This window comes from Pterocles gutturalis, unplaced genomic scaffold, assembly GCF_000699245.1.
Source record: "Pterocles gutturalis isolate BGI_N339 unplaced genomic scaffold, ASM69924v1 scaffold7466, whole genome shotgun sequence".
Classification (NCBI taxonomy): domain Eukaryota; kingdom Metazoa; phylum Chordata; class Aves; order Pterocliformes; family Pteroclidae; genus Pterocles; species Pterocles gutturalis.
In genome coordinates this window covers 22,267-35,199 of record NW_010100220.1, presented here as the reverse complement: position 1 = coordinate 35,199, position 12,933 = coordinate 22,267, and positions in this window count along the sequence as shown.

The window sequence follows — 12,933 nt, the reverse complement described above, 5'->3', positions numbered from 1 at the left end:
TTCGTGAGCGGGTTTTACAGGGCGGCGCTAACGCGAAACACCTGGACGGCGGCAGAACCGCGGGCGCGGACGGCGGGGGGGGGACGGGCGGCAGAGGGGGGCGCTGCAGGGCTGTCGGCAGGCAAATGCGTTAAAATGGTTTTTTGTTTTTTGTTTTTAAAATGTCAAACAAAAAACTCCAAACATCGGGAAACCACGAGATGAATGTTTCCAAAACCAGGGACAAATGGCAGGCGGTATTTCCACCGCACCCCCCCAATTACCCGCGATAAACGCCCCACAGAAGATTTCTCATAGCTGGGGTGGTTGTTCCGGGCAATACATGAACTACTCCGTGATTTATAAGTGAAATGAGTCTCGAAGCACAGAACTCTTTCCTTGCCTCGCAGGTTCTGTTACCACCACCATGTATTTTTTTGGCACAGTACCTGCCTGGTTGATGCTCTCAAAAATGGGAGTTTCGCCCATAATAGCACCCTCGGTGACACTGCAAACTTCAGGAGAGTTACACCAGAGATTAATCACTCCTAGCTGAAATAACTGCATTTGGCTGTACAGAATTAGTGAGCAATCCAGCGAAGTCCATATTTTAACAGCCGGAGTGGGCTACCATGCCCTAATGCTACAGGCACTTTCCAAGAAGATCCAGCCTGCAGCCATTCCACCCCTTCCCACTACTGAAAATATTTCAAGACTCTCCCAAGAGAGGTGAGGCCACAGCCTTGAACACCTTCCAAGGAGGAAATAGGAGGGAGTTCACCTCTCTGATTTTCCTAGCACTGTGGAAGCCAGACTGCTCCAGACAGAGGCAACGCATGTTGTGAGGTGATGTCAGTTCAGTGCTGCCGTCTTCCAGATAACTCATCTGTTAGATATTCGTTTCTCACATCTTCCTCCTCCTCACCGTCGTGATTTGATTTACATGAGATGAGTTGCAACTGTAATAAACATTAAGGCAGGTCAGTCTTAAAGGCACTCATTAGATGTAACACAACAAGACACATCTTGGTGTAAAAGGAGATGGACAATTATTCTAGGCAGAGCTGGCAGGAGCTTATTATTTTCCATCCTGCATCCCTATATTCATCTGATTATGATTTTGCCAAATTTAAATCATCCAGGTGGAAAAAATTCTGTTCTGGGGAATCTGCCTCATGCTGAGTATGTTTAAGGTTTCAGCAAAACTGGTTCAGCTGTTCCTGAGCATTGGGTTAGAAGAAAGCAGATTTTTTTCACTGGCATTTAGACATCCTTGTCTTGTACTGAAAACCTGCGGTGCCCCCGGTGCCCCACCACTAGTGAAACTTCAGGAGATTAAAGTGCCCAGCAAAAAGTCAGCCAGGGGTTGCCTCTTCAGTTCTTCCTTTGCTCTTCCATCCGGGGCTGTGTTTTACAGTCCGGCAAAATAAAAATCCCGAACTTCTGCAGAGAGACACAGACACCTTGGGAATGTTTGGGCCACCCATGCATCTGACTTGGTTCTCCAATAATTTGAGGAGCTCTTCTTTCTTGGCACCCAATACTTGAGGGTATGAGACGTGTGCTGCCACTAGCAAGTGTCCTTTTCCCATATGCTGTCACTAGCTCTGACAAGAAAAAAAAAAAAAGCCACAGTAAAAGCTTTAATGGTGCTTTTGAGTCTAATCAAGGATTTCCAAGCCAACACATGCCAGATGCTCAGGGGAGCACACTGGTAAGGTGCCTCCATTTCCTCGAGCCCCTGTGTTGTTAATATATCTTCTGGGACATCCTGGCTTGCAAAGCTGGATATGCAGCATTTATGGCTCTGTGGTAAGGGAAGGAACACATGGCCCCACTTGCTTTCTGGACTGGGCTGTCCTAGTGATTACTGTGATACCAGCTTCTCTAAACCGGAGTTTAAATCTTATTCAGCTGAAGTGTGACATAATTCATCAGAGTTGTCTTCTGAATTGCAAAGAGGCATCCATTAAACCATGTAGGCTTTAATGTCTTTTTGAATGCACTTTCCTAACCCTTCCTTGGCTTGAAAAGTTTCTCACCTGACCATTATGAGAATGTGGTGGACAGCACTATGAAAAACAAAGCAATATATTGTTCCTTACAGGCTCATTTTTCCTATATATCTGCCACCACAAACCAAGAGCTGTTTTGGATCCTGCCTGTAAGTGCAACTGAAAGCTGCTTGGTTAATTATATTTATTTGGGGTGATGGCAACTGTAACATGTTAAAACTTCTCTATATTCTTATGCGTTGGCTACACACATAAAGATTACACCCAAAAACACATATAATTCCCAGGGGCTAGATTGTTCTCTCACATCTTGCACAATCATTTACGTAAGTGCAAACTGAATATAAAACGCTGCTAACACAGACTGCTGGCTACCACACACCCACTCTGTGTTGATATAAATGACTATAACAAGATACAATGGAGAATCTGCCTAAACTGCAGTGATGACAAAACATATTTTTTTACAGAGTAATCAGAATGTAAAATATTGTACATTTCAAAGAGGACTTGTGCAGCAAGATTTTTCACCGTAACGGTTCAAATGGGTCCAAAGTACACACAGATAAATTTGATGTCAGTCGGAATTAGGTATGAATAGGGAGTGTTACTTAGTTATTTTTGTTAATGTTTTCCAGAGCTTACACATTTGCTCTGCGTTTTTCAGCAAACTTTATCATTTTGGCATCATAAAATCAATCTCTAGGTAGGTTCGTTTTGTCTGGAGCTGATATGCACATGCAGTTGCTGTTAATAGTCAAATACAGAAGCTCACAATAACAATCTAGCTAACTATTAATGTCTGTTTAACAGTGGAGTTAGAAGGATGGATGCAAAATCTGTCCTCATCTGAAAAATAGATTGCTAGGCTCTCAGGTGCAGAAACCCTTCAAAGGTTTCCTTTCCATGGGTAGGAGCCAAAATACTTGAGTAGAATTGGCACTGAAAGGCTAGTGGAGGAATTGTCTTAGAGACAAATTCATAACTTGTGTAATGAGTTTGGAGTCCACTGAAGCTGATGATTTCCATAAGCAAATCATACAATTCTTCAGTAACAGAATGACAGAATATGCCTCGATGGTTGCACATGGAAATATCTCATACAATACAATCTTAAATGGCAGAAATGAAAGGAAGAATAATTTTTCCCTAGGGCAGATATCTCCCCTCTAACCTCTGCCCCTGAGCTGAGGTCTCCCTGTAATGGAAACTACGTAGCCCAGAACTGACTGATGACACACAGCAGCATCAGCTGCAGCCTGTACCCAGCCTCAAGGCTCTGAGTCCAGAGCACCTTACTGTGCCAACTACACGCAGTGAGTTCACACCCGAGGTGGCAGGAGAGCTACTGTTAGCTCTGACAACACTATGCAGTTTCCTGACAGTGACAAAATCTCGGTGTCCCAGAGTACTAGTGGCACTTGCGGCTACACAGAGAGCATTTGTCACTTGCTGATGAGGACTTCTGCTTTGTGATGGTGACTCAGGAGGATGCCACATCACCTAGAAGTGCAGCTAACCTGGCCTTTGCACAGTTTGCCCCTCTCCATTTGCAGAATTGGGAAGGACTGACCAGCTCTGCTGATGGCTCTAGTTTGGCCCCTGGTAATGCTCATGTGGAGCAGAGAGGAAACTCACATGATTTGTGAGATCAAGAAAAACAAGGGTACTTTTCCTCAGTCAAAGTGGAGGGTAAGGGTTTCCATTCAATGTGTGGGATATAGGAGCAATTGACATCCAACCTGGAAAGTTATTTTGTTTTTATTGTTCTGAAAGCATGCATCATTTAATAAACAGAGCTTTGCTTCAGCTCTGTATTCACTGCTGGCTGTCTAAAATTATGTGAGCTCGTGCTGGCTCAGAGGAAAGTGTAGGTGAGCATCCTGAGTGTGTCTTTGCCATGTCTGGTTTCACTCACCCCTCCAGCAATAATCACCTGTCAGGCAAGTCACTGTTCCAGGTCCCTTCAGAGTGTGGCAATAAGGGGAATGCTTTTGCAGAGCTGCAGGCCTTCCCATGCTCTATGAGTATTTTGTAGCTTTTCGGGGTTTTTTATTTTTCTTCCCTGGAGTCTGGTTGGGAAATTTGCCTTGGTTGAGCTATTGTGTTTCTACACTTTATTTCTCCATGTCAGCGGTGCTGGTCATGGAAACCTGCTGAAATGCTTGTGCAGCTGAGAGCGCAGCTCTCCTGGTAGGCATGAAGACAGGCCGACAGCAAGGTGCTTTATACCAAATACAATTACTCCTGAACGGAAACTGGGACAGTAATATATGCTGGGATAGCAATATCCACACCATGACTTGTACTCATTACGATGCTTTTGGTAAAAGCAAAACAAAAACTAAATCATGCTTGACATGAAAATAAATATGCCAATATAAAATCTGTATATATCTGTAAAATCTGTATTCAAAACATTACAGTTCTTTCCTAATACTTTATGGATTGGATTTGACTAACTTTTCAGAACAGCTGCTCTTTCTCAATTCTTCCTTAGTTTGACCCTGTCACAATCTTACCTCATCCCGGTACTGGGGCCTGGAATTGTAGGTGCAGACATAGGAGTTTTAGTGTTGAAGAATCTAAACCATAGCACAGATGTTTCCTTGAAGTCAAAACATGACATCAGAGCCAAACCTGATGCAGATGCTAATCCAAATCTTCATCTCTAACCATACTTTGCTTATTTAAAAATGTTGCTTTAAAACGTTACAGCAAAATTACTACAAAAAGATGCAAATGGGTGTCTGAATAGTATCCCCAGCAGCCAGGCAGGTGATACATAGCTGCTACGAAGAGGCAGCAGGACTTCAACTCAGAGCTTAGTCCTACATACTCATAGATGCTTGTACACTGTTCAGTTCAGCTGCTGAATTAGCAGAGTAATTCAGAGGCAGATCTACAGTCAATGCTTCTGCACCTACACCTGCTGGAGCAGGCACATGCAGGAAATGCCTGGGGAAGGAGCACTGCGTTGGGGTCCCACATGTTGCTCCCCTTCCCCAGCACAGGCAGCAAATCTCTGCAGTTCAAAAGTGTGCCCACTTCCAGGGACTCCAAGGCAGTGACAGGCAGTTCAGCTTGCAGGGGTCATTCACACGATGAGTAATGAGAAACATTATGCATATGGGTCACATGCCAATCCATGGTTCTTCACATGTAAAGGTACAGCCAAAGATGTAATCAGCAAGTGAACAAACATGGGATTTTTAAAATCTATTCAGACTCACTGAATATGTAGAAAATCAGGGGAGGCAATGTAGAAAGCAGGCTGCTCACCAGAACAGAGACTTCAGAGACATTGTAGACTATGGAAGAGACACACTAATCACGGAGTCATAATAGACCAGAATGATTCCTCAGATAATATTACCAGCATGTACTAGAAATTAACTGGAGAAAATATATCATCCTCCTAAAAGAACAGTTTTTACACTGCCCTCTGTACAGCTGTGCATTTTAAATTTGTGTAATCTCACTTTAGGAAATTAAACAATTTCAATAATTTACTTTCTGAATTAATTACTGTGATCTAACCAAAGTAAACTGAAGGTAAATGTAGCTCACATTTATTCTTTGAAGAAGATCGAACAGCCTGTGAGGAACTGGGTGAACCCTACCTGACTTTTGCCATTACATTACCTTATAGGAGATTTGTTCTTGAAAAAAGGGAGGTCTTTTTCCATGGTCCCAGATGCACTGAAAACCTGACCCTAAGTAAAAGCAGGTTTAGTTGGACATGATGACAGAATCAAGTCAGAACAATCTACCTCTAAAGATAATAAAGCAAATTAATTTTAGGATGTTTCTAAACCAAGCCCTTGGTGCATCATTTCACTTCTGTAGCTTCCCAAGCTGCTTTTCTGTTGGTTTTGTCTTTTTCAAGTTATGTTACATTTCACATCAGGACTGAATCTACTGGGAGACATAACCTTGCCCTTTATGTAGCCTTCATAGTGCCCATCTGGCACCTGTAAAATATTAAACTGTAAGAATGTGTGTTAAAGTCAGTTAGCCAGGGTAAGTGTGTTCTATAGATAAACGGCTTTGTTTGGGAGAGAGCAACACAGCCTGTCAAAGCCTCTGTATCACTGAAGAGTAAATTCCTATAGTCAGGATGCTCCAGATAACCACAAAATCACAGAAACTGGCAGAAGAAAGTCACGTTGGCAAGGTGTGCACTCCTCAAAACCCCGCTGCAGTTACCACTGTCGCAATCCCATGCTCTTTCATTTTCTGCCTGTTACATTTTCATTCCATGTTGCAGTTGCATTTTTGCACAGTTTTCTTCATATTTAGTTCAGGTATGGGCTTTGGACACATCAGGCTTCCAATCTGTGGGGTTTAGGACACGAATAGCTTCTTGGGAGTACGCAGAGACCTACTGATAAAGCCCAGACACGATTAGTCTTTCTATATCTGCCTACACCCGAACATAGACCCAGGGATGTGCTTTCTCCAGAGAACGTCTGAACCAAGGTCAAGGTCCTGCCGGCATTGCCACAGACAGTAGCGTGAATGGGACTCACTTCTGTCTGCTTTTGGGTCATGCAGAGCAATGGCTCCAATAGCACCCACTGGCCTTTCTGCTGGGCCCCTTGTGAGCACAGGCAATGGCACTGGTGACATTGTGCCCAGGCTCCTCTCCACTGTGCTCCTGGCAAACATTACATGCTGAGACCTGGAACACCCAGGTCAAACCTAGAGATGGGGAAGGGCCAGGAATGATGAAGTGTTGTTATTACATTTTCTTTCTGCTAAGCTCATCATGACTTACGCTACTCTCCTGTCCCACACTAACCTAGTTCCTCTCATTCCCACAGGTTTACACTTAAAACATTATTTGACAGTTATTATGTCACCTTATTCCCTAAGTGTTGGTTAGCAAATCTATGCTGTCAGCTTTTTGCACTTTTTCTCATCAGCCAGTTCTTCCAAACATATAGTCACAGTTGGCTCTTCTTCTCTGAACTTCCTCCAGCTTGTCTTCCTGGTAACGAGGTGCAGAGAACTGCGCTCACCTTTTCTAGTTGCTATCATGTGTCAGTTCCAAGATCTTTCCCTGTGATGCGTCTCCACGAAAGCCCCAAATCGTATTGACATTTTTAACCATTGCATCACCTAGCAAATTCAAATGCTAATTCAGAGGCCCTCCTTGCCTGGCACACCAGTCAGCACATCTTTCCCCTTCTAAGAGAAAAGGAGGATGCCAGACCTCACCTTTCTGACAAACATTTCCATTTTTGTAGGGAGCTCAGATTGTTTTCTAAGTCTTTGCACTAATCAGGTAAACTGGCTTATTTATGACAGGGAGAGGAATGATAGGAAGTACCAACCAACCCCGTACTGGTAGTCAGAGTGAAGCAAAAATAAAGCCAGTTTGCAGTTCTCTGCACTGAGGCTGATTTTCCATTGTCGTTCCACATTATCTTCCCATTTAAGTCTGCCCATGCAATTCTGTTGTGCATCCTGTCATTCTGTTTTAGCAGGTTTAAAACAAACAAAAGGAAGTACTTTTTCACACAGCGCATAATTAAATTGTGGAACTCATTGCCATGGGAAATGCTGGATGCCAAAAGTACAGAAGGGTTCAGAAATAGACAAGACAAATTAATGGAGGATAGGTACCTTGATGAGTATTAAGCATAGTAGCTTGCTCACAGCATTTGGCTCAGGAAGCCCTTACATTGCTGTTTGATGAAGGCAGGAAAGTATTTATCTATCTGTGCCTGTTTCTCACACGGTTCCCCTCAGTACCCTCTCCTGGTCACTGGCAGGAAGATGACATGGGAGTTAATGGTCTGTCATAGTACAGCAGCTCTAACATTCCTCTCCTAAAGAGACACAGATGTCAACAGATGGTAAGTTTAAAGAATTAATTTTTAAGCTGAAAACTGACCCTGGCACTTCTGAATTCTTCTTCGGACACTTTTATCAGACCTGATCCACCTGACGTTAATACACAAAGTTTACAGCAACGTGTACAACTGAAATAAAATACTTTAAGGCTTCAGGATGGCTAGGTTTGTTGGCCTAGCCAAAAGTTGGATTTTGCAGATATTATATGTTGGATCAACTTAATTTGGGACCGATGTCAAGAGGAAACCTGTTATCTGTGCTGTGAAAGTAATATCTGCTCTTGGAGCTTTCTCCCCTCCCTGAACAAACGCTCCCACCGGCCAACACGGTGCCATCTCTTCTTGTTGACTTTGCTCTGTAATTGTTGGTTTCTCAGTCTCTCCTCAGACTTCTCAATTTGTCTTGACTGACGAGCAAAATAAGCACAGCCATACGCACACACACACACGAATTCTCTAAGGAAGGAGAGGACAGCAGGCTGGTGACGGGGGGGAGCAAGCCCTAGCCCTGCCTGGGTGGGGAGCCTCACCCCACAGGCTGCACCAGTCACTCCAGTCTGGGAAGATGGGAAGAAGAGAGGGAAAATTGGCCTGTAATTCTGATAGCATCATGAGTTGCTTTCATTTCTTGTTCTGTGTGTTTGTCTGCAAAACATGTAGTCTGTTTTCATCTGTATTGCTTTGTCATTGAGGTTTCTTTCTGCATCATTCAGAATGTCAGAATCTCGTTTTGCTCACAGCTCTGTTTCCCCACTTCTCCTGCATTAGCTCAGCCCGTGTGCTAACTGCCTTAGTTACTGCAGACAAATTCACTTAGGCAAGATAATGAATAGAATCAAGTGATCTATTTCTACTGTGGAGAAAGCTGTTTATCTACATTAAGTTGTTAAAATGCATGTGGTTAAAAGCCAAAAACCAGACTGTTGGTTGGCTAGGGGCCCAGCTCACCGGGAAGGTGATGAGCATGCAAGAGGATCAAATTCAGAGGTTTCATTTTCTCTTTGTCACCAGAAGCCCCAAAGTGCAGGATGTTCCCTTGGATTTTGAAGAATTTTTTCACATCCTTGGTTGCAAGAGGGAGAAGGTCAGACTGCCAAATCTGACTGAATTAGCCATCTGCTACTCTAGCTCCACCACGCAGTACTCTAGCACTTCAATGTTATTAACTCAAATTTCCTAAATGTTGCTATAGTTCCTAGTCTTGTATGATAGTAATCTCTATGGCAGGAAGGCTTACATTCAAGTTAACCGTTAGGAGCAGCACTGATTCTCTTTTTTTTTTTGTCAGAGTGCTGCTGGGATGGAGAACATGAAGGAGGGAGGTGGCAGTGACTACAGTAACACTGTGCTGCAAGACAGGGGAGGGAGAAGACTGTGCTCCAGTAACTCTGGACTGGAAATCAGGGACCTGGACACCTACCCTTGCCATAGCATGCTGCTGCTGCAGCTCAGGTGCCCGCACCTGTCTGTACCTGTTCACCAGCTCCCTAACTGTTCTTTTAGACTAAATTCTTCTACAGGTATGATCTGCATAGTTCCTTGTTCAGTGTATCTTGCCAGGGAGCTCTTGGACTGTCCATAATTTAAATATTAATTACGACACAAAAACAGTCATCCAAATGTTCAAGCCATAGTCTCGAAAGGAGCTATCAAAGGCCACTTTATTAGCCCTGTTTCACTACCAAGTTAAGATTCCCCCATGAAAAACTATAATCAAGCTTCTTCCTGTCGATCACTTAGCATACCAGTCCTCAGTTTTTCCAGTGCCTGTTATTCTTTTCTCTACAGACTGGGGTGCACTGCAAATAATGCAGAATATTCCCTAGAAATAACAGGTTAAAATAAACAGCCAACCCAAGCCCAAAGGCAAAGAGCTAGTCCTGGACACCAAGCAAGATAATCAGGGAATAACTAACACAGATAATCAGCAAATCATTCAAATGAATTGATTTGGCTCTGGCTGGCGTCCCTGTTTCTGCCTGAAAGCTTCAGTGAAATACAAATAAGTGGCAGTTATCTTGCTGTCTCTTCCTGTTATCTGACTCTAATGACAGCAGGGGAGAGAAGGGGAAATCATGTCTTTGAACAGGATCATGGCCTTTCATTTAAAGTAAATACTACATCAAAATGGAAACTGACTGAAGAATGAGTCTGCCTTTGCTTACTCCTGAACAGATTAAGTAATGTATTAAAACCAGACAATATCAGATTCTTGCAATGGCTTCAGCGCCTTCGCTACAGATACACACAGAGAGAATCAGAAAGTGCTATTTATAATGACCTGAAGGTGGCTAACAGTATAGTGTGAGGTAGCTGTGAAGAGTCAAAATTCAGCCAAGGCATCTGTATTTTATGTTTCAATAAGTGACTTTAACATTAAAAAAACACAATAGGAAAATTCAAAGTGAGTGATGCTTATCCCAAATTCATCTGTGCACTCATAGCATACAAGTTAAAATAATTACCTCCTTACGTTCCCATGTAGTCAATGGAGAGAAATAAGCAGGGCACCTAGCAATGAATCACCCTCTGAGGTTCCCATCATGTTGCCCTGACTCTGGAGAGAGCAGGGCATGACAGGATTCTTGCTCAGGTGCCTCCATTTAGGTGCCTAAGCAAACATAGGTAGAGTGAATCCAGGCAGTGCTTTGCTTTGGGAGGAAAGCCTGGGGCCAAGAGTTGGCTTGAGCACAAGATGACAGTATCCACCTGAGCTTCCCCTGGACGTCTGAGCTCCATCACAATCACCCACGGCTGCTGAAGAGGTGGTGAGTGCTGAAACCCCATCTTCTGCCACACCGAGCCCCAGCTGGGTTTGAGATTGGGACTCTCAGCACACAAAATGCAAGTGGAGATAATTGTAGCTTCATGAATATTCCAAGACCCAAACCGGGGTGGCACAGGAAGAGGTATATGGGCTGTGCTTTGCCAGCAGCTTCTGCTGGCAGGAGAGGCAGGCAGCCATGGTCGTCAGGCCTCAAAGCAAGGCAGTGTGAATTGCCAGCACCCGTGTGTTTGCACCCTTCTCTCACTCAGAGCAGACCCTCATTTCTGATCAGATTTCTGTGGCTGTTCACACAGTAGGAATGCCACAGAGATGAGGAATTCATCTGTAATACTTGGATCCTGGCAGTGCAAGATCCGTACTTACCCTTCGAGCAAGCAGCAAAGAGAGCCGGGGTCAGATCATCAGGAGCGTCCGCACAAGAACAACAGACCATGAAAAAATACAGTGAGAACAGTGTTTTACAGCTCTTCTGTTAGAGAGAGCTGCACCAGTAACAATACCATAGAGAAATCAGCCATCAGTTTAAGTTACAAAGAACTTCAGTGCTTTTTGGTCTGGGCACCAAGCTGGTTTGCCGTGTTACGAACTGAGCATGATAGACATGCAGGGTTAGCATCTGTGTTGCAGCCCAGCAACCAGACATCTCTGGTAAGCCGTACTTCTTGCAATGTGCTGCTCACTTCCTCTGCACTTTGCCATCTAGCTAGCCCTTCTTTCCACAAGCTGCAAAACCATGAGAGAACTAATCACAATTACCTCTAATAATACAAAGATCACGCAGCCAAGTGTATTTAGTTAAAAAAAAACCCACTCCAAATGTACCAGTCATTCTTAGACCAGAGTTTAAAAGAGTGTTCCTAAGGTAACTCCCTCTTTCCTTTCACTACTGGTCCAAAACACCAAAGAAGCAACGACAAGTTGCAAGCCTGTAATGTTTTGGCAAATAGGACTAAAAACATACTACGAGCATTCTGATAGAATTTACTTTCATATTGCACAGTTCCCATGCTGTCAAAGCTCAGGAATGTACTGTCAATAGGTTTGAAAATATTACTTTAGGTGCTTTTCCAAGGTCTTTAACATTTGTTGTATTCCTCCACTTTTCAAAAGATGATACCCAGATGGATAGTTCATATTGGGGGATGGAGAGATATGTATCATTAAAAAAGATACAATTAAAAAATATTAAATAAGTTCCAAGTACTCTCATTTTTTCAAGGTCCAAATTAACTTCCTGAATAATTACTGTTTTTAATACTTAAAATCCCTGAAAGTCAGTTTTTATTGTTGATCTAACATCTTTTTCAACATACTATTCTGAATAATTTAATGACAAATCTGAGAAATGACAGGAGAAAACTCCATTGCATAATACAGTTGTACTTAGTGCTTTATTTTGTTTTGGTTTACTTCTATAACTTTAAAAATGTTTTGATCCTGTTTTACCGGAAAGAAAAAAAAGTGAGAGCGAGGTTTCAATCCAAACAGCTTTTCACAGCAGTCGGTATAAACTTTGGAAACCAAAATGCAGGTTAAAAATGTTCAGGGACTATTAAATGTAAAGGAAAGAAAGCACCTATCACTTAACTAAATTTTTGCTGCTAAAGCAGTTTTATGTTTGCTATTCACAGGTACTAACATTTATGATAGTAACCTTTATAAAGTCAATTTAATTATCTTTATCTTATTACAAATAACAAATTTAGTTGTCCTACAATGAAAATCAATTGTCAACATAAGCTATGGTTAACATCTGATAAAACAGCCCTCTGTAAATCCATGATTAATAAGATTGGCTTCTGTATTAACTAACAGACATCATAAAATTTCCTTCCTTGCATTAATCTGTATATTCAAGGTTCATCCTGCTGGACTGGGTTTCCTAAAATAAACTGTTAGAGTGAATGAGCAAAATTTTGGCGCCTATCATAATTACATTATAACCATTTGAATATTTATCTATAGTTGAATGATTTTGAAATTGTCATACTTTAATTAAAGTCATAGAAGATGGTGGCTATAACAAATGATAAGTGATTCACTTTTGTGTTTCCCTTAGATTCTGAACACAATGATAATGGCGTTTATGTTTTGGTTTAAGCATTAGGGGAAGCTAATTCCCCAAAACAGTCTTTACATACAACAGGGGTTACTTAAGTTCTTCTGCATCAAAAAAAAATAAAAAATTGAATTTACTCTTTCAGAAACATGTTGACAAGTTTCTACTTCCAAAGTGGGAGTAGCGATGCTCAGATTCAGCATAAAGTTATGTTCCGGAAGACGGGGGATA